General features: G+C 33.8%; 1 protein-coding gene across 1 annotated transcript in view; it reads right to left on the reverse strand.

Annotated features, from left to right (window-relative positions):
* The window catches only part of LOC106136628 (ras association domain-containing protein 10), an 86,922-nt gene that overhangs the window by 10,572 nt on the left and 52,217 nt on the right, over positions 1-24,133 (reverse strand). Inside the window, exons 2-3 of the mRNA XM_060950261.1 lie at positions 12,363-12,421; positions 3,526-3,563 (exon numbers count right to left, since the gene is read on the reverse strand). The gene's annotated coding sequence lies outside the window, so the exon portion shown is untranslated. The remainder of the gene's footprint in view (positions 1-3,525; positions 3,564-12,362; positions 12,422-24,133) is intronic.

Consider the following 24,133-nt stretch of genomic DNA (forward strand, 5'->3'; position numbering starts at 1 on the left):
ACAAACATACATAGATATAATCACGTCTACATCCCTTGCGGGGTAAACAGAGCCGACAGTCTTGATAAGACTGAAAGACTACGTTAATCCCGTTTGAGACTAAATTTTTTATTAAATAAACCACTAACTGGTATGTATATGACCATAAAAGTGATGCTCTAAGCTAGAGCCGAATGGATAACCAAAAAAATAACAATAAACATATAACCTACAGCCAGAATTAAGAAAGATATAAGTAACTAGCTGTGTGTGTGTGCATAATTGATGCCTCACCGTTTTTTTTCACATATTCCATTATTTCTTTGCTCCTTATAGTTGCAGCGTGAGGTTATATAGCCTTAAGCCTTCCTAGATAAATGGTCTATTCAATGCAAAAATAATTTTTCAATTCGAACCAGTAGTTCCTGAGATTAGCGCGTCCAAACAAACAAACTCTTCACCTTTATAATATTAGTACAGTATAGATTGTAAGTAAAGTAATTAAGAAAAAAGTTGTTGAGCCTCCGCATCATGACACGAGCGACGCTTCTTTTATCGCGCGAACAACCACTGCAATTCCGCTTTTTATTATCACGTGAAACTGGAAATCTGGGAATAGAACCTTGGGTCCTAAAGTGTTACCTCTTGCTGCGACTAACGTGTTGTAATTACGGTAAATAGCATTGTACCAGCTTCTTATATTACGTTAGCTGGATGCTAACACAAAAGAAAGTTGATACAAAAATAGGTCAACTACAATAGATTATTACATTCCTACTTAAAAATAATCAGAAAAGTATTGATAATTGCAAAACTAAGAAAGCTTTGGTTCGAAAATATAATAAATAAAAGACGTATTAAAAATTCTATATGTATATTGAATTTATTTATTTATATCCAGAAATAGTTCAATTCAATAAAAACATTACATTGCTGTGAATTAAAAAAAACGTGGCTAAATAGTTCTTCTGTGTTAAATTTTCATGTTACCTAACAATAAGGATTTATAAAATCTGTGCGATGCGTTAGCAACCTGTCATTAACATTGATTTCCAATTCCATCACTAAGCTTTCAATAAGTTTCTAAAGAAGAAAATGACAGACACATTTGGGTTAGGATCTGCACAGTAAATAATTTTATTCACCAAGCTGGTTCGTTCTTCTAGTAATCTCTTTGGAAATAATTATCATTCTTCTCGTTATTACAACTTAAGTAATGTTCATTACTATAATTGAAAATGGCCAAGCGACAAGACGTAACCAACTTATATTACTAATTTACCTTCAATTGGTGTTGTTACCTATATTGTTTCTATTTTACACCTATAAAAACATATACCTTTAATATATAACATTGTAAATAACCAACATTTATAAGGCATTTCAGGTAGATGGCGTCTTCTCATTTTTAATTGACTACTCGAAATTTTCATTCAACAATGTGGTTTTAATTTACGACCGCATTTTTTTACATGAGTTACATGACGCATTATCTACATAATTTCCATTTTTATAGTTTAACCGATTTCAAAAAGGAGCAGTTATCAGATGACCTGATTCGAATCTATATACTTAAATACAATGATTTCCTCAGACACTGAAAGTCATGTTCAGGCTTTTTATTCTAAAACCAATATTTCAATATAAAACGTTAATTTTTCTGCTTGCATAAAGAGATTTTTTAATGTGGATGAAGCGAAAGAAGTACGCAGGGATCGTGGCAATTGTAAAGATAGTCTCTGCCTACCCCATCCGGGAAAGTGACGGGATTTATGTATATATCAATGTAAGATTTTTTTTTTTTTACAAAAATTTACCAATTTTGTACCAAATATCTTATGAGTTATGGGAGTTCTTGTAGTTCATCCATTTCTTCTCTCTTCAGCCGACGACGGTGACCACACTGCATTGAGGCATCAGGAAATTCACGGGTATATCAGTCAACTCCTGTGAATTCTCCCAGTGCCAAGATACAGCGTGGTCATTTTTCTTTCTTCTGTCCAATGTTCTACCAACTGGAGGTCCACAGGAGTTATTAATAAAAATGACAGACATATTGTGGATTTTCCTTTTTTATTCTGGTTGACTGGAAGAAATCCAGATTGGGATATGTCCGCCATTGTGCATATTCTTCTAAATCCAATAACTGTTTTATATTTTGTTATATTTATTATTATGTGCAATAAAGAGTTTACAAACAAACAAACAAAAATAATCTGTATGCCCTCCTGTTGTTTTCAATTAGACACTATTTTCCATTCGCCAAGATCATTGTCATCCATGATTCGAAACGCCCGAGAAAAATTAAAGGTACGTTACGTGCGCGTTTAATACCAGTATTATTTATAAATAGTTCAAAGGAGAATTTCATAGTTTTTTGACAGCGAGTTAACAGTTCTCAATGGGGTTGACACACACACAAACAAATTAAATCCGTCAAATGGTCCTCCTACACCTTTCCCTTACCCTCTAATACAGTTAGTAAGAGACAAACAAAATGGCCGATTTAAAAATTACTTCATCACTGTACCACTACGCAAAAGTAGGTCATCTATCAAGTTTATAACACAATAAATTACCTATTTAATAAGACATTGCACCTATCCAGCACAGTTTTATGGTAAGTGACCATATAACCACTAATCTAGAATAGATATATCATATAATATAATCTAGAATAGGCTGTGGTTTACCACAGATTTCCGTAGTCATATAACTTTAACAAGCCTGGTTATATTTCTTAAAGGTCTTGAAAAGACTGAATGGCTACGTTCAGCTATGTGGCTTAATGATAGAATTGAGATTCAAATAGTGACAGGTTGCTAGGCAGTCGCCTTAAAAAAGTATCCCAAGTTTGTAAGCCTATCCCTTAGTCGCCTTTTGCGACATCCATGGGAAAGAGATGGAGTGGTCCTATTCTTTTTTGTATTGGTGCCGGGAACCACACGGCATATTGATAAATTGTATTGTGTTACAAATGTTTTGCCGTACATCCATATCAGTTTGTTTCAAAGGTTCGACTGGCAGATAATGCCTTGTGGCTTTAAGTCCACCTGTAGTACATTTTACGTGCATAAAGTTTAAATAAATAAATAATAAATAAAACTTGACCAATCGTGTTACGGTCAAATTTTATTTACAACAAAAATTCAAAAATATGATGAATTCCCACAATGAATTTCATTTTCCTCGCTTGTGAACATACATACATATAATCACGTCTTTATCCCTTGCGGGGTAGACAGAGCCAACAGTCTTGAAATTACTGATAGGCCACGTTCAACTGTTTGCCTTAATGATAGAATTGAGATTCAAATAGTGACAGGTTGCTAGCTCATCACCCAAAAAAGAAGAATTAAAAAAGAATAATTTTGGGCGTTGTTAAATCTTTCGCTTGTGCCGTGTGGTTCCCGACAATTTCGCACTTATAATTTTAATAAGAGATAAGAAATATTTTAGTCTATTCGAGACTGTTGGCTCTGTCTACCCCGCAAGGGATATAGACGTGACCATATGTATGTACGTATGTAGATAAGAAATACGCACCTCATCCGTAAAACGGTTTGAACGGGATCTTCTTCAATCTGGAACAAAGTAAATCCTAGTTAATAATACATACTAAAATGATCTTACGGCGTGGGAAAACTTTGTGTAAAAACCTGCACATTCAGACAACTGGATATACCATGTTCCACAATGTGTCTCTGTCTACCTCGCAAAGGATATACATACATATATATGTATATATATGCGTTAGACGTAATTATATGTATGTATGTATTAAATTTATTAGTGGGGAATAGGAATTATCCTTGTAAAAATAAAACCAGAATATTTGACCATAATCAAATATTCTGTTTTTTTTAATTATCAATACAGTAGAAGAAAAATACTTTATGTTTAAAACATAGTACCGACTCTTATTTCCCGAATCATTCACATAGTTAACCAAGCATAACATAAGCTTAAATATTCCTTACAATTACCAGAAATAACACCCTTGATTGACAATCCAAAAACAACCTTCAACATATCACGTTAGGTTTTCTTTACAATAGCAAAGGTAATGTTGTTAGTCCGGTAGCCAAGGCAACGGAACCTACACAAATAAAAAAAATAGGTGATATTATCGCTTAACGGGGAATTCCATTGTTGAAATCACTGAAAAGGTTTCATTAAAGCTAAAAGACCAATTTTTTTTTAACACAACTGTAACTTTAATTGTTACCTCATTAATTTTATTTCGTCGATTTAGCGACTTATAACTGAAACGGCAATAAAGAGAATTAAACATACATACATACATATAATCACGTCTATATTCTTTGCAGGATAGACAGATTCAACAGTCTTGAAAAGAATGATAGGCCACTTTCAGCTGTTTGGCTTAATGATGGAATTGACATTCGAATAGTGACAGGTTGCTAGCCCATGGCCTAAAAGAAGAAGTTTTTAAGCCTATCCCTTAGTCGCTTTTTACGATATCCATGAGAACGAGACGGAGTGGTCTTAATCTTTTTTTATTAGTGCAGGAAACCACACGGAAAATTTATCTACATGTAAAATTAAACTACACTTACATTTTTATATAAATAATATTGGACTTCTTTTGAAAGTTACAAACCAAATAAATTTCAATATTTATTACATACGCACTTATTTATTTATTTATTTATTTTACTGCTGAGCCATTAACAAACTTTAATGTTGCACATTCATATTGCTTATTGCTGTTAATTATGTATGTGTCCAATAAATGTATTGTGATAGTGAATAAAGCTTTTATCTATCTATCTATATTATGACATGCCCCATTCAATTCGGCAAAGGATTAGGACGACATAACATTCACCTTTATAGCTCAAACCCTGCTATACACACACGGTGTTGTGTATGTTTGTGAGTACCTGAGCCCACTCCCAATGTCCTTTTCTAACAAAGGGCGAGACATTTGTAACTTTGAATGCCCTTTTTCGTGCAGCCCAACCTACATTCAACTCGTCATTTCAAAAACAGGGTCACCTTAATTTGACGACCAAAAATTTGTGCTATATTTCAAGAGATAGACAGAGTGCCTTGCGGTTCTCGGCACCAATAAAAAAAGAACCACTCCGTCTCTTTCTTATTGATGTCGTAAAAGGCGACTAAGGGATAGGCTAATACTATTATATTTTATAACTTGGAATTGTTCTTTTAGGCGACGGGCTAGCAACCTGTCACTTTTGAATCTCAATTCTATCATTAAGTCAAACAGCTGAACGTGGTCTATCAATCTTTTCAACACTGTTGGCTCTGTCTACCCCGCAAGGGATATAGACGTGATTATATGTATGCAATTATGTAATATATAAATTAATCCGATTTCTATCAAACCTTTTTGCTATTTTTCCACAAGGTCACTAAGTCATTATTAAAAAAAAAAATAATAACTGAAAATAACGCATAAAATTGCGTCAAGATCTTAGACTAACGATACAAAATTTTTGCATTAGTAACATGCGAGTAAGGTTTTTGATGTTCGAATAGATTAGTGGTATAAATAGAATTTATTAATGTACCCTCTGCTATGCTTAAATCACGCGATCTACTGCTTAGTGTATTTAAAAACTTTTAAAGCTTAATGGGGTATTGTTTTTTTATTTTACATTTAAGCCTATTATTATATACCCTAAGCTCGTTACTTTCAAAATATAAAAGGATCTTACTTTAACCATTATGGTAAAAGAAACTAAGTACCTATATTGGCGTTTTCTAGTGAACCTTAATTCAACTCCTAATCTGAATAATATAGATTGATGACAAAAGTAATTAGAAGGAAGAATAAAATTAATCATAACATGTATTTTGTCGTCCAAAGTTCTATTCTAGGTTTAGATAATTGTGAAGTTAACGTTTTTGAAGAAAATACTGCAGTGCAGTTTGTTACCGCTTCTTAAGCTTTTAATTTATTTATTTGTCAACCAATGTTGTGAAACCAAAAGATATGACAATTACTAAGTGATGACGTTGAAATGTCCCAAAATAATTAATAAATTTAGATTTTGAATTTGAAAAATGTACTCAATCAAAATTCATATGTACCTCCACGGAAAAGTCTATTTGTTTATTTGTCTTGCCTTCACGTTGAAATGAAATAATAATAAAATACTATGATAACAAACTAATTAAACTGATTAATTATTATTACCTTTTCCAAGCAAACAACGTGTATCCGATATACATACGTTAACTTTTCTCAGGGTTTGAACCCCGTGTCATTAATGGAACAAACCAAGGGTCAGAGTAATTATTTAGATATAGAATGTTGATTAAGTAAATATACAAGGAGCATAAACCATTAGCGTCTTCAAATAAGCAAAACAATGGTAAACTAGTTTGAATATTGTATCAAATTGCAATCAAACTATAAAACCAAAGGAAAGCTAAAACATATAATGTGACATAACAAACAAAAAGATTAATCAAATGAAATTAATAAAAAGAAATATATATACAAGGAGAGTGCGGATAGAAAGGTAGGAGTAGGAAGACCTAGACGAATGTACCTTGATCAAATAAAGGACGTCTTGGCAAAAGTTCAGGTCGGGTATACCCGAAATGTGGATGAAACTAAATAAGTATGCAGAGATCGTGGCAAGAGGAATAATGTAGGCTTTGCCACCCCTCCGGGAAAAAGGCGTGTCTTGAATGTATGTATAGTTATCCTTTGCGGGGTAGACAGAGCCAACAGTTTTGAAAAGACTAATGGGCTAGATAAAACTGTTTGGCTTAATGATCGAGTTGAGATCCAAATAGTGAGAGATTGCTAGCCCATCGCCTTAAAGAAGAATCTCAAGTTTATAAGCGTAGCGCTTAGTTGCCTTTTACGATATCCAAGGGAACGAGATTGAGTGGTCCTAGTTTTTTTTTCTATATGTGCCGGGAACCACACGGCACACAGATTCATTTAGCCCGAAAATGAGTTCCACACTTCTAAATGGTATGATAGATACATAATATAATAAAATATGATGTAAAATGTATTTTGTTTAGACTCAAAACTTTTATAACACCAGCTCGCACTCTACTTAATGATTTTTACTCCACGCCTCTACGCCATAGGACGATAGGGGGAGCCCTGTCATATCTACATAGCGTAACGACGTTAAGGGTGTTCTAATTACTATAGACGGCTTGTTTGTCGCGGTTGTCACATTCTCGCCCCTAAACCAAAAGGTCCCGGGTTCAATCTCCGGTCAGGTCATGATGAAAAACGAACTTATTGCCTTGAGTCTTGGATGTTTTATCTGTGTGACGCTTAAGCTAAATAAATAAATATATACGGGACAAATGACACTAATTGAGTTAGCCTCGAAGTAAATTCGAGACTTGTGTTACGATAGATACTAACTCAACGATACTATGTATATTTTATGATTAATACTTATATTGATAAACATCCAAGACCCAGGCCAATCAGAAAAAGTTCTTTTCTCATCATGCCCTGGCCGGGATTCGAACCCGGGACCTCCGGTGACACGTGTGGAAAGTTATTGACATCTTTTTTTCTTTAGAATTTTTTTGTTGTGATGCAATCCTTATTTATGTATTCTTTAAAGCTGTAAAAGTTAAGGGTGTTTTACATCGAGTGATTTATTTTTTACTAAACCCCTCCCTACACAAAATCACTACATATCATAAAGTCCTCCTAATTTCTCTGGCTAAATGTATGCGCTGATCTCGGAAAGTTGAAGGCGGATTTTGTTCATGTTCAAAATGTTGAAAATAAGGTTTCCTGAGGACGGTTTATATCAATAAAAGCTATCCGTGCGAAGCTGGGGCGGGTCGCTAGTTTAGTTTAAAGATAGCTTTTTTTAGGAAAAATATACCTAGGGTACATCTGTATCAAACGATCTAGAAATCCTTACATTTTACGACAGAGTACGTAATGAGGGGGTCATTACGAACTCTGTCGTTTGTCTTATTGTCTCTTTATACAAAGCAGAATCAAAGCAAGGTTGAGTCAATCAAAAGGAAGACTGTTCTATACCATTCCGGGTATATAAGTTGACTTTTGGACAGCATTTACAAGCAAAACGTCAGGTCTAGGTCAGATTAATAATATGTTTTCATCCCTACGCAGTAAACAGAGCTCAAGATTTCAAGGCGCAAAAGTCCATATTTAACTAGATGGAAGTAAGATTCAGATATTAAAAGGTTTTATTTTTATTTTTTAAATATATACGGGACAAATTACTTAGATTGTGTTAGCCTCGAAGAAAGTTCGAGACTTGTGTTACGAGATACTAACTCAACGAAACTATGGTTTGTAATAAATAGGTACCTACTAATATAGATAAACATCCAAGACCCAGGCCAATTATAAAAAGTTCTTTTCTCACCATCATGTCCTGATCGGGATTCGAATCCAGGACCTCTGGTGTCACAGACAAGCGTTCTACCGCTGTGCCACAGAGGCCGTCAAAGGTTGCTAGCTCATCGCGCAAGTTTACAATACAGTGTAGTAAGTTTGCCACTAAAATATGACTAAATTTAGTAGGCACCTTGTAATAACTGCATCTTAAAGGATAAAGTGACTTCGTATCATCTGCTATTTAACCTTTAAGAACTGTTTTTCATTCCACATTCTCCATTTTTGATATAGCAGATGTCTATAATTGGCTATATTTTATAGGTCACATACAACTTTGCCTAAGTACATTACGATGTTATTTTTAAATATTTTTTTGTATTAATATTTAAGACAAGGAGGCGGTAAACTTCAAAAGGTGGTTTGTGCATACATAGATTCACGTCTATATCCCTTGCGGGGTAGGCAGAGCCAACAGTTTTGAAAATACTGATATAATTGAGATTCATATAAAGTGACAGCTTGCTAGCAAGTCGCCTAAAAGAAGAATCCCAAGTTTATAAGCATATCCCTTAGTCACCTTTTACGACATCCGCACACTCCCGCAAGTTGTTACCATGTAGGGACAGATTTATAAATCAAATTTTTAGTTAATATTTTGTTTGTTTTTTTTTTTATTGTTTAGTTTATAAAGTTTTAAATAATTCTAATTACTTTATCTTTAATTGTTTGTAAAGCTTTAAGTAATTCAAATTGCTTTATGAATTCTTATAGACACTTATAGATTCTTTTTAACAAACTTTACGGTTATTTAAATGATAGCAAGTAGTCTCCTTATCTAAGCAGTGATTATACCAAGGAAACCATTAGGTACTATCATGTGACATGAGGAAGCGAGGAGGAAATTGCTGTAATTGCAAAAATCCGCTTTTAAATTAAAAAGATACCGCTATCTTTACATCTGCGTATCTTAATTCTCAGCAAAAAACCTTTTATATATATATATATAAACATATATTTATATAAGTGTATATATAATACTTATCATTAATCAAAAATAATTTTCTATATATAAATATCCTTAAAACCTTGATCTTTTATTATATTTAATAATACTAAAAAAAAGAAAATATTTGTTTAGTTGTTTGTTAACAGAAAACTATTAGAGTAATATTTGTTAGACTAAGCGGCGAATTTTACATGAAAATTGAACGAAAATTCCAACGGTAGCGAAGCTCCGAACAAATAAAATATAAGGCTTATAACACAAAACAAGTTTTCAAAAGGTCGAACAAATTATACTCCGAATTTGTCGTTGTTAAAATCAATGTTTAATAAATACTTACTTAAACAACAATGTAAGTTGTTGCAATAAATTTTATAAAGAAATTTCACTTAAATTAAACTTACGATACGTTTATTATTATACTTTAACACTTGACAGCGATGGGGTGTTACTTTTTATATTACTCGTAAATTAAAAACAAAATTGTTCTTTTTTCTTAAAAAATATTATCTTAAGATACCTAGCTACATGTTAACGTCCTTATACGTCAATCATGTCAATAAGGATCTTTAAACCTAAACCTTCAAATAATTGTAATTTTTTTATGTAAGTATGTTTGTATCGTGATAACTTTCGAACCATTGGTCTTATTTTGGATAAAATTTAAAATTTATGTAGGATCTATCAACAGAATTTTTACGTTTGCAGGGCATCAAAATCGGTTAAGTAACTTTTGAGATAATCACAGTTTTGCAAAAATTGGTAGCGTTCGCGAAGTCTAAGATCGTGGCGAAGAATGTTATTTTTAATTACATTAATTAATATTTTTCTAAATAATCCGAAGTAAAAAATAATCCCTGTATTAAACAGCATAAATTGTATACATATTTCAACATAAATTGAGACGGATTTAACTGTCAGTTAATATGAATAGTTAACATGGTGAAGCTGCGGTCACCATCAATGAAAGAAACGCAGTTAAGTGAATAACCGCTGTAATTTAACCCTAATTAGTTACCGATTAAGCAGATAATGTTACTGGTTATATTGAATTACAGTTGAAAGCGTGTAGGTAAGTATCTTGAAACGTTTAATTCATTAGAGAATTATTGTACAATTTAACTGTAAAACAATGTTAAGGCGATGCTATAAGTTAGAATTATAAAAATTATTGTTTTTTTTTTATTTGCAAAAAATATTATAGGAAATATGCTGAAGATAATAAAATATTGGCGCGAGTAAAGAAAAGATCATGCACGCTCAATAAACTCTCTTTTATTTTTTTGTTCTCATTTTAAATTACAGTATTTTTGTTCTTTAGAAAGGAGTTCGGAACACTCTTAAGGAGTTCGTAACAAATATAAATAACTAATTAATTTTAGTTAATAATTAATTTTAGTTATCAAATATAAATTTCAATTTAAGCCGCCACTGTGCTGCACACATAACTAATGTATGCGTTAATTAAGATTTTAGATGTGTTATTGGTCATATAATTAAACAGTTTTAAATGCAGTGTCATAAAATTCATTTAAATAAATTTTATTGGTCACTCGACTACAACATAAAAATTTTAGGGCTAAATTTTAATGCCTTATAAAGCTGTAAAATATATTTGACATTGGCTGATAAATATAAGTTATTTTAAAAAATTGATTGCAAAAAAAACAAGCCACTATACTTTTCTCACGTTTTCATTAAGTAAAACATACATACATATACACATACAGTTACATCTAAACCCTTGCGGAGTAGACAGAGCAAACAGTTTTGAAAAAGCTGAAAGACCACGTTCAGATGTATTGCTTTATGATGTTATTGAGATTCAAATTAATAAAGTTTTAAATAATACCTAAATAATAACAGACTTTAAATATTTCTAGAAATAACTTGATTAGCATTAAGTCTGTCTTTTGGGCTGGTTTTTCTGCAGTTAATGACAAACAAATAAATTCAAATTCAAAATCTTATAAATTAAAAAATAAATAACAGGTTATCTAAACACAAACAAAAGGCGATTAAGGATACTAAAATCTGTCGCTGAAATTAAGATAACGGCTTAAAGAAAATTAAAACCAATAGGTAATTATATGCGCGAGAAGAAACAATTTTTCTTGAGAACTGCACTTGCGGCTTTTAATCCTGCTAATATTATAAATCCTACTAAAATTATAAATGCGAAAGTATGTCAGGATGTCAGTATGATCTTCGTTACTCTTTCATGCAAAAACTACTGAACCGATTACATTGAAATTTGGTATGTAGGTAGCTGAATACCCAGAATAACATATAGGGTACTTTTTATCCCGGAGTTCCCGCGGGATTGATAAGTATCCATGCGGACGAAGTCGCGGGCGGCCTCTAGCAAAAAATAAAAAGAGAACGCAGACCTCTGTTTATTTATAAATAAAGACCTTATTATACAGACGTCTCACCGGTGTTATTATTTGATGGATATCGATCACCAATGAAAGCGAGTGGGACCGGTTTGAAAACCGTAACAGTGACGTCACAGCTGTCATTTTTTTGTCACCAACCATGGAACCATGACCGTAATATTGTTGTGAAACATGTTGCTGGGTTATGAACGACCGTAAACCTTGAATTGATCCTAGAATTGGCTTCGATTAAATTGTTATTTTTATTATTTATTTGTATATTTATGTAGTTACATTAAGGGGAAAACAAAGCAAAAAATAGAATATAAACTAAAGAATATATTATTTCTAGAAGAATTTATTTTCTTTTCTAGAGAAATAACTTATTTCTAGGGAAATTTCTTTCAGTAGGCCCACGACAGGAAAATGTAAAAAAGGCTTGGCTGGCTTGTGTACAAAATATATTTGTTTTTGCAGATAAATTGAACTCGGCTCTAATAATTTTGGTTAAGTGGTTTTAAATATTTACTAAACAAGCGACGCTCTTAGCTAACTTACAGAGTTTTAAATTATATTGAAATATTATAATGAAACACATACAAAATGTTGATAATAAAAAAATAAAATTGCAATAAAAAATACAACTGACCTGTTTAGCTTGAGAGGTGTTATAGTATCATCGTGGATCGTTCCAAGTATGTAGTTTATCTGTAAAGAAGAAAAAAATTATTACTTATGACATATTATTATACAAATTTATATAAATTCATTAATATCTTATAGCAGGATAAAAAAGGTGTAGTTATATATAACAAAGAGTACCCGAAGCCGAGCTTGCATGAAGAGAGTTATGAATGTGGATGAAGCGAAGGAAGTAAGTATGCAGAGATCGTGGCAAGTGGAAAGATGTAGTCTCTGCCTATCCCTTTCGGAAAAATTCGTGATTTTATGTATGTATGTGTACATAATAATATAAATCATTCAATATGAAAAAAAAATTGGTTCCTTTTGCGTCTTCTAATACATACCCGGCTGGTGTTATATAGAATAATTTATAAAATTGTTAATTCATATAATAGATTCATTATTTCACATAATATATTTATTAATAATGTGAATCCTAGCCCTACGAAAAATCTCTTATGATTCATTCATACATATAATTACATCTATATCCCTTTAAGACGTTTATTTATTTCAGATAAAGTTTATTACACCTAAAATAATGTATAATAAGCATTCTCTACCAGCTGAAACATTAGACCTAACTTTAGATACTTACAATTCTATTTTATAATCAAATGAACGAATAAGGATTTGAAACGGGTCATTTACATGAATGAAACGAAGTTAAATTTTCATAATGCAACAATTTACCGTGAATGTTTATTGTATAAAACATAAGCGTTTCTACAAATCTAAAACAATAAATATACAAATTAATTCTGGTCGTGTCTGTTTGTGAAATAAATTATAATGTTGTTAGTTTAAGTCGATGAGAAATGATCATTACGTATAAGTATTATAGCTAGTTAGATTTGAAATTTTACATACACGCTAGTAATAGATCACGCCTTTATCTTTTACCGAGATATACCTAAGCGATAGACGGAACCCGGTAAGCATACGGCTTATAAAATTTTAGATAAATGGTTTATGAAGACGCTAGAAACAAATAACTTCTATCGACCTATTTTTTAATTTTTATTTCGATCACGCATTTACTATTTCTAGACGGCTACTTTTCTGGTGGAAATCAAAAATATATATTTTTAATGTGTTTTTTTTTTCTAATTTGTCTTTACAATTTTATTAACATAATTTAATTTCCAATGTTGACTTGTCATGTAAAACTTAATTAAAATGCAAACTTGCAAATGTAAGTCATCACATAAGAAAACAAAAACGGATAAATTCTTGCAATAAAACAGTTTGAAGGCGACGTCCGGCTGTGTCGTTAGATCGCGTATCCTGCACTCGTTAGGAGCTAACCTAAATACTAAGCGTGTACGGATAGCAAAACAAACTGATCATCTATATACATATTTAAATCACGTCTTCATCCTTTACGGGATAGACAGAGCCGACAGTCTCGAAAAGACTGAAAGTCCACGTTCTGGTGTTTGGCTTAATGATACAATTAAGATTCAAATAGTGACAGGTTGCTAGCCCATCGCCTAAAAGTAAGCCTTGATTGACGTTTACAATTTACATGGAAAGAGAAGGAACTGGCACACGTTATATTTGTTCTTCGCACCCAGTGAAGGTGAAAATTTTATTGTTTTTATTATAATTGTGATATAACAAAATAATATCTCGAAATCTAGTTACAAATGATTACAAGTGGTTGATTTTATTAATAAAAATAACATTTATTGAGACAAAAAATAAAACAGAGGTACATAGATTAATAATCTCTCGTCAAACGAACTTTCAGGCTACAGTCCATATCTAAACTAGATGTCATCGGTCTGTGTCTCAGAGACAGCCCGCTTTTATAGTTACTTATTTAAAAAGTTTGCCCTAATTTGTAGTCAGTACTTTTGACGTAATCATCGGACCAGCAAATTGAGAAACACTGGCTCATGCCCTTTTTTCTGACTGAATTAAGTTAATTAAACGATTACGAAATATCGATTTATCGCTATTAATCGGTTACACGGCAGTTTAGATTCTGCTCAATGAATCTACTCGATTTCTAGAGATAAAAAGAAACCGTTTCGAAGGGAATTTCGAAACCCTTTCTTATTGTTCTAGGACACATAAAAATCTACATGCCAAATTTCAAATTTGTGGACCCCACAGTTTATGCTGTGCGTTGATATGTCAGTCAATCTGTCAGTATCATCTTTCAATTTACCTACATTTAAATTACAAGGTATTTGAAAATGTAAAACCAGATATACAGGGTGTGTCGGAAAGAGGGTATCAATCTGTGCTGGATCGAATCGTTTCATAAAATAGAAAAACTTTCCCTTTAGAACATAGGGTGAAAGTGATGAAACCAGAAAAAAAATTATTACTCATACAAAAATGTCGATCAGCTGAATAATTTTTAGTACAATTTTTTTTTGGATTTCGGCAGTTACAAATTCTTTTAGGAAAGTTGTTTAGTCTCATGGGCTGTTTCGATCCAGTGTGGTTTATAACCCCCTTTCTCTTACACCCTGTATACGTCACTACTCTTACCACGATATCTTGCTGCAAACATATTTTGCATCATGCACATTCATCGATTTTTTAATCAGATTTGGCTGTACTTATATAGGTATGTATTTAGTTTTATAATGAAATGACAAAACATTAATATTGCACTAGATGTCAACAGATATAATATATTATGTTTTTTATAGCAAAGATATCCTTGACATAGTAAAAGAGATCAATATCTAGAAATGCAACAGTTAATCATAAAATTTAACGACGTGTTAAGTTGTTAGTCTTGACAAAGTAACTGCTTACATGTACATATTACGCCTCTTACTTATAGGGCAGATAGGGTCAATAGTCAATACTCGCAGGCTGTATTTAAGACTAGCTGTGCCCGCGACTCCGTCCGCGTGGAATAGTTATTTTGAGCATCATTGAAGCCCTCAAGGGTGAATAATTTTGTCCGTTTTTTTTTCACATTTTCCATAATTTTTCTTCGCTCCTAATAGTTGCAACGTAATGGTCTATTCAACACAAAAATAATTTTTCAATTCGTACCAGTAGTTCCTGAGATTAGCGCGTTCAAACAAACTCTTCAGCTTTATAATATTAGTATAGATGAATGGCTTCAGCAACCAAATAGGTTAAATTAGAATAGACATTTGGTACCTTCAATCCTGGTAAAAACTTTCGTTCCCGTGGGATTTGCAAAACCTGTGTTCTAAGTGGCGCCAAAATCGCAGGCAGCGCTGTGGTTAGAAGTTAGTTCTTATTTTAATTTATGCAAATCATATCTTTATCGACTGATAAACGATAAACCATAAGGTACATGAAATTGGTCTCCAAATTACTTAACCTACTATCTTGATCTGCCAAATATAAAAAAAAATGTACAGTCATTCACAGACTTCCGGTGTAGGTTTAAAGTATTTATTTATTTCTGACCTAAACCACATATTTACTAACAAAACCGACGACCTCGGATGAAGATAGTTATAAATGTGGATGAAGCGAAAGAAGTATGCAGGGATTGTAACAAGTGGAAATATGTAGTCTCTGCCTACACCTCCGGGAAAGAGGCTTGATTTATGTATGTTACTGACAAATTTTATGTATAAAATATATTACCAAAAGCTATATATTTTCTGATTATAATTAGATTTTATTTTAAATAAATTTTCAATACATATAGTCAGTCAATCTTTATCCCTTGCGGGGTAGACTTAGCCACCAGTCTTGAAAATACTGATAGGCCACGTTCCGCTTTTTGGCTTGATGATAGAATTGAGATTCAAATAGTGACAGGTTGCTAGCCCATCGCCTAAAAGAAGAATCCCTAGTTTATAAGCCTATCCCTTAGTCGCATTCGGTCCTATTCCTTTTTTTTATTGGTGCCGGGAACCACTCGGCAAAGTTTCAATTATTTATCTAATTCGTCCTGGCGTTAGTACCTTTTACATCCTCACCTCTCTCGAGGTAGGTAAATCAGGTTTTTACACGAAGCGACTCCCAACTGACCTTTACAAGGGAAACAAACCTATATAGAATCATGGTTACACAAAAATACTTATTCATGTTGCCGACTGTACTAGTTCTATGACCGACATTGATAAATTGCTCATTTGCGTTGAACAAAACGCAGTTTTATTTGACACTTGTCAAATGTTGCGACAATTTTAGCTTAGGGCCATAGACCAATCATTGATGTTTGAGTAATTTATGCGTTCATATTGCTCAGACATTGACGGTCAAACATGTGCCGTGTGGTTCCCGGCAACAATAGAAAAAAGAATGGGACCAGTCCATCTCTCTCCCATGGATGTCGCAAAAGGCGACTAGGGACTAGGCTTATAAACTTGGGATTCAATTTTAGGCGATGGGCTAGCAACTTGTCACTATTTGGATCTCAATTTTATCAAAGCTAAGCAGCTGAACGTGGCCTATCAGTCTCTTCAAGAAGTTGGGTCTGTCTACCCCGCAAAGGATATAGACGTGACTATATGAATGAATGAATGAAGGCACAGCAATGTTCTAGGTTCCTTATCTTTTCCCCCGGACCAGTGGGCATTTCCTTGGCTTGGACTCTCTCTCATCTTTGCGCATTTCAAGATGCACCCTCAGCCACAGTGCTTCGGGGTCTGGGATCCGCTTTCCTACATTTATACATACATATGGTCACGTCTATATCCTTTGCGGGGTAGACAGAGCCAACAGTCTTGAAAAGACTGAATGGCCACGTTCATCTATTTGGCTTAATGATAGAATTGAGATTCAAATAGTGACAGGTTGCTAGACCATCGCCTAAAAAAGAATCCCAAGTTTGTAAGCCTATCCCTTAGTCGCCTTTTACGACATCCATGGGAAAGAGATGGAGTGGTCCTATTCTTTTTCGTATTGGTGCCGGGAACCACACGGCACAATCCTACATTTATCATTCCAGAATGTCCGGTCTGAGGCGTCTTCAGTTTTCAGACAATTGGCGTATCATTTCCTCAACTCGGACACAACAAATCAATCAATTCATTTGTCAAACATGCATTCGAGGTGATATAAAACGATAAATATTCATACTTTCTGAATCTCATTTTCATTATTAAGCCGTACAGCTGAACGTGGCGTTCCACTCTTTTCAAGACTGTTGACTTTGACTACCCCGTAAGGTATAAAGACGTGATTATATATAATTATGTGTATATCTATACTAATATTATAAATGGAAGTGCGTGTTGGGTTGTCCAAATCCCGCAGAAACGTCAATTGACCAGATTTTTTGTCTTACGACGGCAATGCTGTCAGTGTCTATGATAAAAAAAAAACTTACAAACTTCACTCTTTATTGCATCCGATCAAAAACAAGCCAGTCAGTGCGAGTCAAAATCAATGTCTGCATCAAAATGGTAGTCTCTGCCTACCCCTCCGGGAAAGAGGCGAGATTTTATGTATGTATGTTTGTATCAAAATGTGTATCCTTTTCTGATTGACTGACGGACACCGCACAGCCGAAACTACTAAACGTAGAAACATACATACATAAAATCACGCCTCTTTCCCGGAGGGGTAGGCAGAGACTACCTCTTTCCACTCTTCTCAGACATTTATGGACAAACATGTGCCGTGTGGTTCCCGGCACCAATATAAAAAAGAATGGGACCACTCCATCTCATTTCCCAGTGGTGTCGTAAGAGGCGACTAGGGACTAGGCTTATAAACTTGGGATTCAATTTTAGGCGATGGGCTAGGAACCTGTCACTACCTCTTTCCTCTTTCTAATCGTAGGAAGTGGAAATTTATTATGAAAATTCCTTAGGTAGTGTAGGGAAGCGCTAACAGAGAATTTCCCGAAAATCCCGCGGGAACGGAAATTCACGGGGTTTTTTCGTTTAACACGGGCCGATGCCGCGGGCGCTCGCTAGTAGGTAAAGTCATAAAATTATATGACAAAACTTTGGCACGCGCCCGCCTACAAGACCGATAAATTATATAATTTGACGTGCTGTTAAATTTTTTATTGCTCAAAAGAACTCGCTGTTCCTTGCGTCAAAATAAATCATTGAGTTTTAAATTAATTTTATGTGTATCAACCGTTATTTCATTAAGTATTCATAGTATGCAATGCATTTTTAAGCGAAGCTGATTTTTCGATGATATTTTCGAAAAATACGTGCCGTTTGGTTTCCTGCACTTTGAAGTAGGTCTCTCCAAATCTTTACTTTGAATACCGTAAAAGGCGACTAAGGTGGGGTCTAAATTGCCATGGGATTCTTCTTGTAGGCGATGGACTAGCAACCTGTCACTATTTGAATCTCAAATCTATCATTAAACCATACACGTTCAGCTGCAACGTGTTCTTTCAATCTTTTTTTTTCAAGACTGTTGGCTATGTCTACTCCGTAAAGGATATAGAAATTATTGTATGTATTAATGTGTTTGCCGTGTGGTTCCCGGCACCAATAAAAAAAGAATAGGACCACTCCATCTCGTTCCCATGGATGTCGTAAAAGGCGACTAAGGGATAGGCTCATAAACTTGGGATTCTTCTTTTAGGCGATGGGCTAGGAACCCGTCACTATTTGAATCTCAATTCTATCATTAAGCCAAATAGCTGAACGTGGCCTATCAGTCTTTTCAAGACTGTTGGCTCTGTCTACCCCGTAAGGGATACAGACATGATCATATGTATGTATGTATGTATTAATGTAATATCTGTACTCTGAATACATATTAGCTACGGAACATAAAATTAACATTGAATGCTTAATAGTTAATTAATATCAACGCCTTTAATTAATTGCGCAAAGATAACGGGTTAATTGAAGGTTATATTAAACCATAGAGGTATAGACTCTCTATCAATTAGCTAGAGCGCGCCAATTCTAAATGAGAAATAAGAAATATATCATCCATCAACACATACATATACCTAATCACGTCTATATTCCTTGCGGGATAGACATAGCCAGCAGACTGAAAAGCCACGTTGAGCTGTTTGGGTTATTAATAGAATTGAGATTCAGATAGCGACAGGTTGCTAGCCAATCGCCTAAAAAAAGAATCCCATGTTTAAAAGCCTTAGTCGCATTTTATGACATCCATTTTTTCAATTAAAAATGAATTCATTGGTTTACATGTTACGGATTTTATTTTATTCCAAAAGTAATATAATCAATTTAATTTGCCATGTAGTTCCCGGCACCAATACAAAAAAGAATAGGACCACTCCATCTCTTTCCCATGGATGTCGTAAAAGGCGACTAAGGGATAGGCTCACAAACTTGGGATTCTTTTTGAGGCGATGGGCTAGCAACCTGTCACTATTTGAATCTCAATTCTATCATTACGCCAAATAGCTGAACGTGGCCATTCAGTTTTCTCAAGACTGTTGGCTCTGTCTACCCCGCAAGGGATATAGACGTGACCATATGTGAGTATGTATGTATTTAATCAGTACTTATTTGTATGGATTACAAGTATTGCGCACTCTGTGTTTAATAGGAACTCGATACTCCAAACTAATTTGTAAATTAATCTCAATTTACACAGCATTGTATGTCAATCAATTGGTTTGAAACTTGGGAATTCGTAGGCTATTGAATAACGTAGTAGTTTGGGGAAAACGATTAAGGTCCAGTTTCTTTAAAACGATTTCAAGGTTTAATATCAAGTATTTTGTTTTAAACTTTAATTTGGGCTTGATCATTCTGATGACAGTGTCGGACACTTACATTTACGAATATTGTTGAAAAATCGCTCTTATCCATATCTATTTCAATGACAGTGTCTATAAAATATATGCTTTTTTATATTTCAGTGCACTTAATTCCAAAATGCCTGTGCAAATTAGTGTATCTTAAATAAGTTATATTCTTTATTTAAAGAGATTTTCTATTATTAATGAAGAATGTACTTAAGAATAATTTAAGAACAGAATTAGGAAATTATTTATGTTTAGAATGAAATGTTTTAACGAAATTTTCATTTAAAATTTCAGAAAGGATCGCAAAATATTTTTCATACAATAATTTAGTTTATATATCACATCTTCTCCATTTGGACATCGTGTCATAATGGAACCGCACATTAAGTGTAATACAGATAGGTGAGTTAAGGTGAGGCATCAAACAAAGCGTGTGTGTTAAGCATGTTTATTCAAGAACAGTTTACATAGAAATGTTGGTATACGTCCCTGGTATACTTTACACTGCCATGTGTACTATGAATATTTACAAAAATAATATTAACCAAAAAAAAAAAAGTTAAGCAAATCCTCAAACATGGCTTACCATATTTCATTCTTTCGGCTCTGTGAAAATTAAAAAAAAATGGAATTATTCATCATGTTTTAATGTCAAAATTATTAGTTTTAAAAATGTTTTGAATTTGGAACCTGATAAATATGCACCATTTTCACGCGTCAGCGGAATTACAATTTAAAATGGCGTCCATTCTAAGGCTAGGCATACACATTTTAGATGAAAAAAAAAAATTCTCAAAATAGTTAATGCAAGATGTTAGTCAATTAATAGAACTAGCACTTACATGGTGGTTTCAAAGACCAGAGATCCACCTCCGATGGGGCCATACTGGTGTGTTGTTCCCACGGCTTTCGTCCCCAGAATGGACTCTCGTTTTAAGACTTGGGGTTTCCATCCCCACGAGTTAATACCACCACCATCAGGGCAAAACCACGACGCATGCGCACTGAGGGGTGGGGCTGGGTATTGATTATTTTCGTACCCCTGTTCATGATATTTCGATAATGCTTCTATTCATGGTGAACCAGACAAATTGCCATGGGGTGGTGGTGATTCGAATGAAGGCGCGATATTAATTATGTAGCGAACACAATGATTGATTGAAAATGTCTCTTTAGGGTTAAAATCGGTGTTTTTCAAAATACTCGTTACCTATTCCTGCTGGCATTTGGCGTCGATACGCCGTTGTATCAAATATGTGAATATAATAAATGCGCGATGATTTGCAGAAATGTTTCATTTTTACTATTGTACTTATTGTATTCACGGCATCGCGCTGTAGGTTAACGACATTTTAATAAAGGTTTAAGTATAAAAAGTAATAACGGAACTAACCCTTATTTAGATGAAGGTACTATTATTATAAAACGGATTTAAGTTACGGTGGTGAAAACAGTCAAGTCAAGACTATAGGCTCTGTCTATTCCGCAAGGGATATAAACGTGATTATATTTATGTACCTATGTATGCTTGTGAAGACAAAGTGTAAAATCCTGCAGATTTAGGCAACTGAATATGTTACCACGATTTGAGCTGGGTTAGGTTTTGTTACGAAAATTAGGCAGGTTTCTCACATAATACTTGAATTACCTGAAAAAATTATTCGTCTTCTAGTTTGTAACGACTAAACTTACAAACTATTTCGATGAAATTTGTCTCAGATTTAGACTTCCAGTAATAATTGTAATGATAAAAGTGCTTATTTTTCTAAATTTTCCAAGCAAATTTCCCATTGTAGAACGATGTGCCAGCTATTTGAATCTCAGTTCCATAATAAAGCCAAACAGCTGAACGTGGCCGTTCAGTCGTTTCTGTCTACCCCGCATGAGATATAGACATGACCGATCAAAATTTAATACAAAAAGCAATTATTATTATTGTCAATTGTCTTCTAAAGTCTTAGTTTTTTAAAGATATCAACAGCAAAGCATACTTATCATAGGTAAGAAAATCTTAATGATTCATTTTCCCCGTGGGAAAAACTCCCGCGTTCATTCGTCGCCTCACCATTCACTTTCCATCAGTACGTTGACATTAAATTACTTGGAAATACTTGAAGTATTATACTTGTTCAGTTTTCAAAGAATTAGAAATATGGTTATTGAATTCGATTAGCGTTATTTGTTCGGGGAATTGAATTCTTATTATTTTTAACAAAAATAAAAACTTAAATGAAGAAAAAAGATGGCGTGTGATTGCCTGTTCTACTTTAGAATAGAATCAGTCATAAGTCATCAGTATACATACATAAAGTCTATATCCCTTGCCTTGCCTCCCTTGGGGGTATACAGAGATAACTAAGAATGTAAGGCTACGTTTAGTTATATGGCTTTATAATGGAATTGAGATTCAGATAGACCCTAGCCAATCCCAAATTTATAAGCCTAACCCTTAGTCGTCTTTTACGACATCCATGGGATAGAGATGCAGTGGTCCTATTCGTTTTTTTTTTCTTTTATTGGTGCCGGGTACCACACTTCCAATAAACGTAAAACAAAATTACAAGCACATTTTGAAACCAGCAATTTAAAATTTAGCCTTTGGCTAGACATGTCATAGACCTAAATAAATAAAATTTACATACACCAGACTATAATTAACGCGTTGCCAGAGAATGATAATAATCTTGTTGTCTTAATTGCTTATTTAAATCAGAGTAATTAGAGTTTAGTAATGGTTGCGTTGATTTTCAGTTTAAAATACACACATAGAATAGAATAGAAAAGATTTGTCTTCAAAATTGGTAACAAGGTTTTACTTATTAACGTCACATCACTTAAATCTTATTATAACTACTACCGCTTGCAGAGCGCATGTGTGGAAGAAGCGGCGGAACAAACTACACTGCAGCATTTTCACCGGACGTCAATTAACAAATATAGATCTCTTAAATCTAAATCCCGGACGAATGCACATTCGTATAGATAGATAGATAGATATAATGTATGTATGTACCTATATAGATTTCTTATGTGATCGGTAATGCGGACGGATACCCGTGTGTGTTGTTTAAAATAAAGAATTTACGGTTTTATATATATTTTTAGGACAAGTTACTCTTATTGAGTTAGCCTCGAAGTAAGTTCTTTGTGACTTGTGTTACGAGATACTAACTCAACGATACTATATTTTATAATAAATACTTATATACATAGATAAACATCCAAGACCCAGGCCAATCAGAAAAAGTTCTTTTCTCATCATGCCCTGGCAGGGATTCAAACCTGGGACCTCCGATGTCACAGACAAGCGTATTACCGCTGCGCCACAGAGGCCGTCTATATACTATATATAGAACAACATATTGCAATAAACAATGGCGCATTTGGTCGCAAATCCTTTATATTTTTTCCTACCGATCTATGTTTGCCGCACTGCGCTTTTTTGACACGTAACTTTACCGGTAACCGGCGACTTATTACCGATCACGAGTCACGAATGATCGATAAAAGTGTTAATTTGTTTGTTGTTGACACATTAGTTGTGATTGTGGTGAAAAAAAAGTGCGTGTGAATTAAGAATTTAGATCTAGGTGTGCGATATGGTCACGTCTATATCCCTTGCGGGGTAGACGGAGACAACAGTCTTGAAAAGCCTGAATGGCCACGTTCAGCTGTTTGGCTTAATGATAGAATTGAGATTTCAATAGTGACAGGTTATTAGCCCATCGCCTAAAAGAAGAATCCCAAGTACCGGTTGAAATGTGTGATGCGCATAAAAGACACAGGTTCAAATCCCACCAATGACTACTTAATAAATACTTAATTTATAAGAAGAGTTGTATTTATGTATGTTAAATGTTTTTAACCTTTATATTTTTTGTGAAAAATGTATCTCAATTCTACCAGTAAGCCAAACAGCTGATTGTAGCCTAAGACTGCTGGCTATGTCCACCCCGCAAGGAATAAAGACGTGATTATATGTATGTATATATAATTTATAAAGCTTACATTTCATTTCAATAGGATATTTGGAAATTGTCACGATCTTTTATTAAGAAAATATATCTACTTAGTTA

This window comes from Amyelois transitella, chromosome 21, assembly GCF_032362555.1.
Source record: "Amyelois transitella isolate CPQ chromosome 21, ilAmyTran1.1, whole genome shotgun sequence".
Classification (NCBI taxonomy): domain Eukaryota; kingdom Metazoa; phylum Arthropoda; class Insecta; order Lepidoptera; family Pyralidae; genus Amyelois; species Amyelois transitella.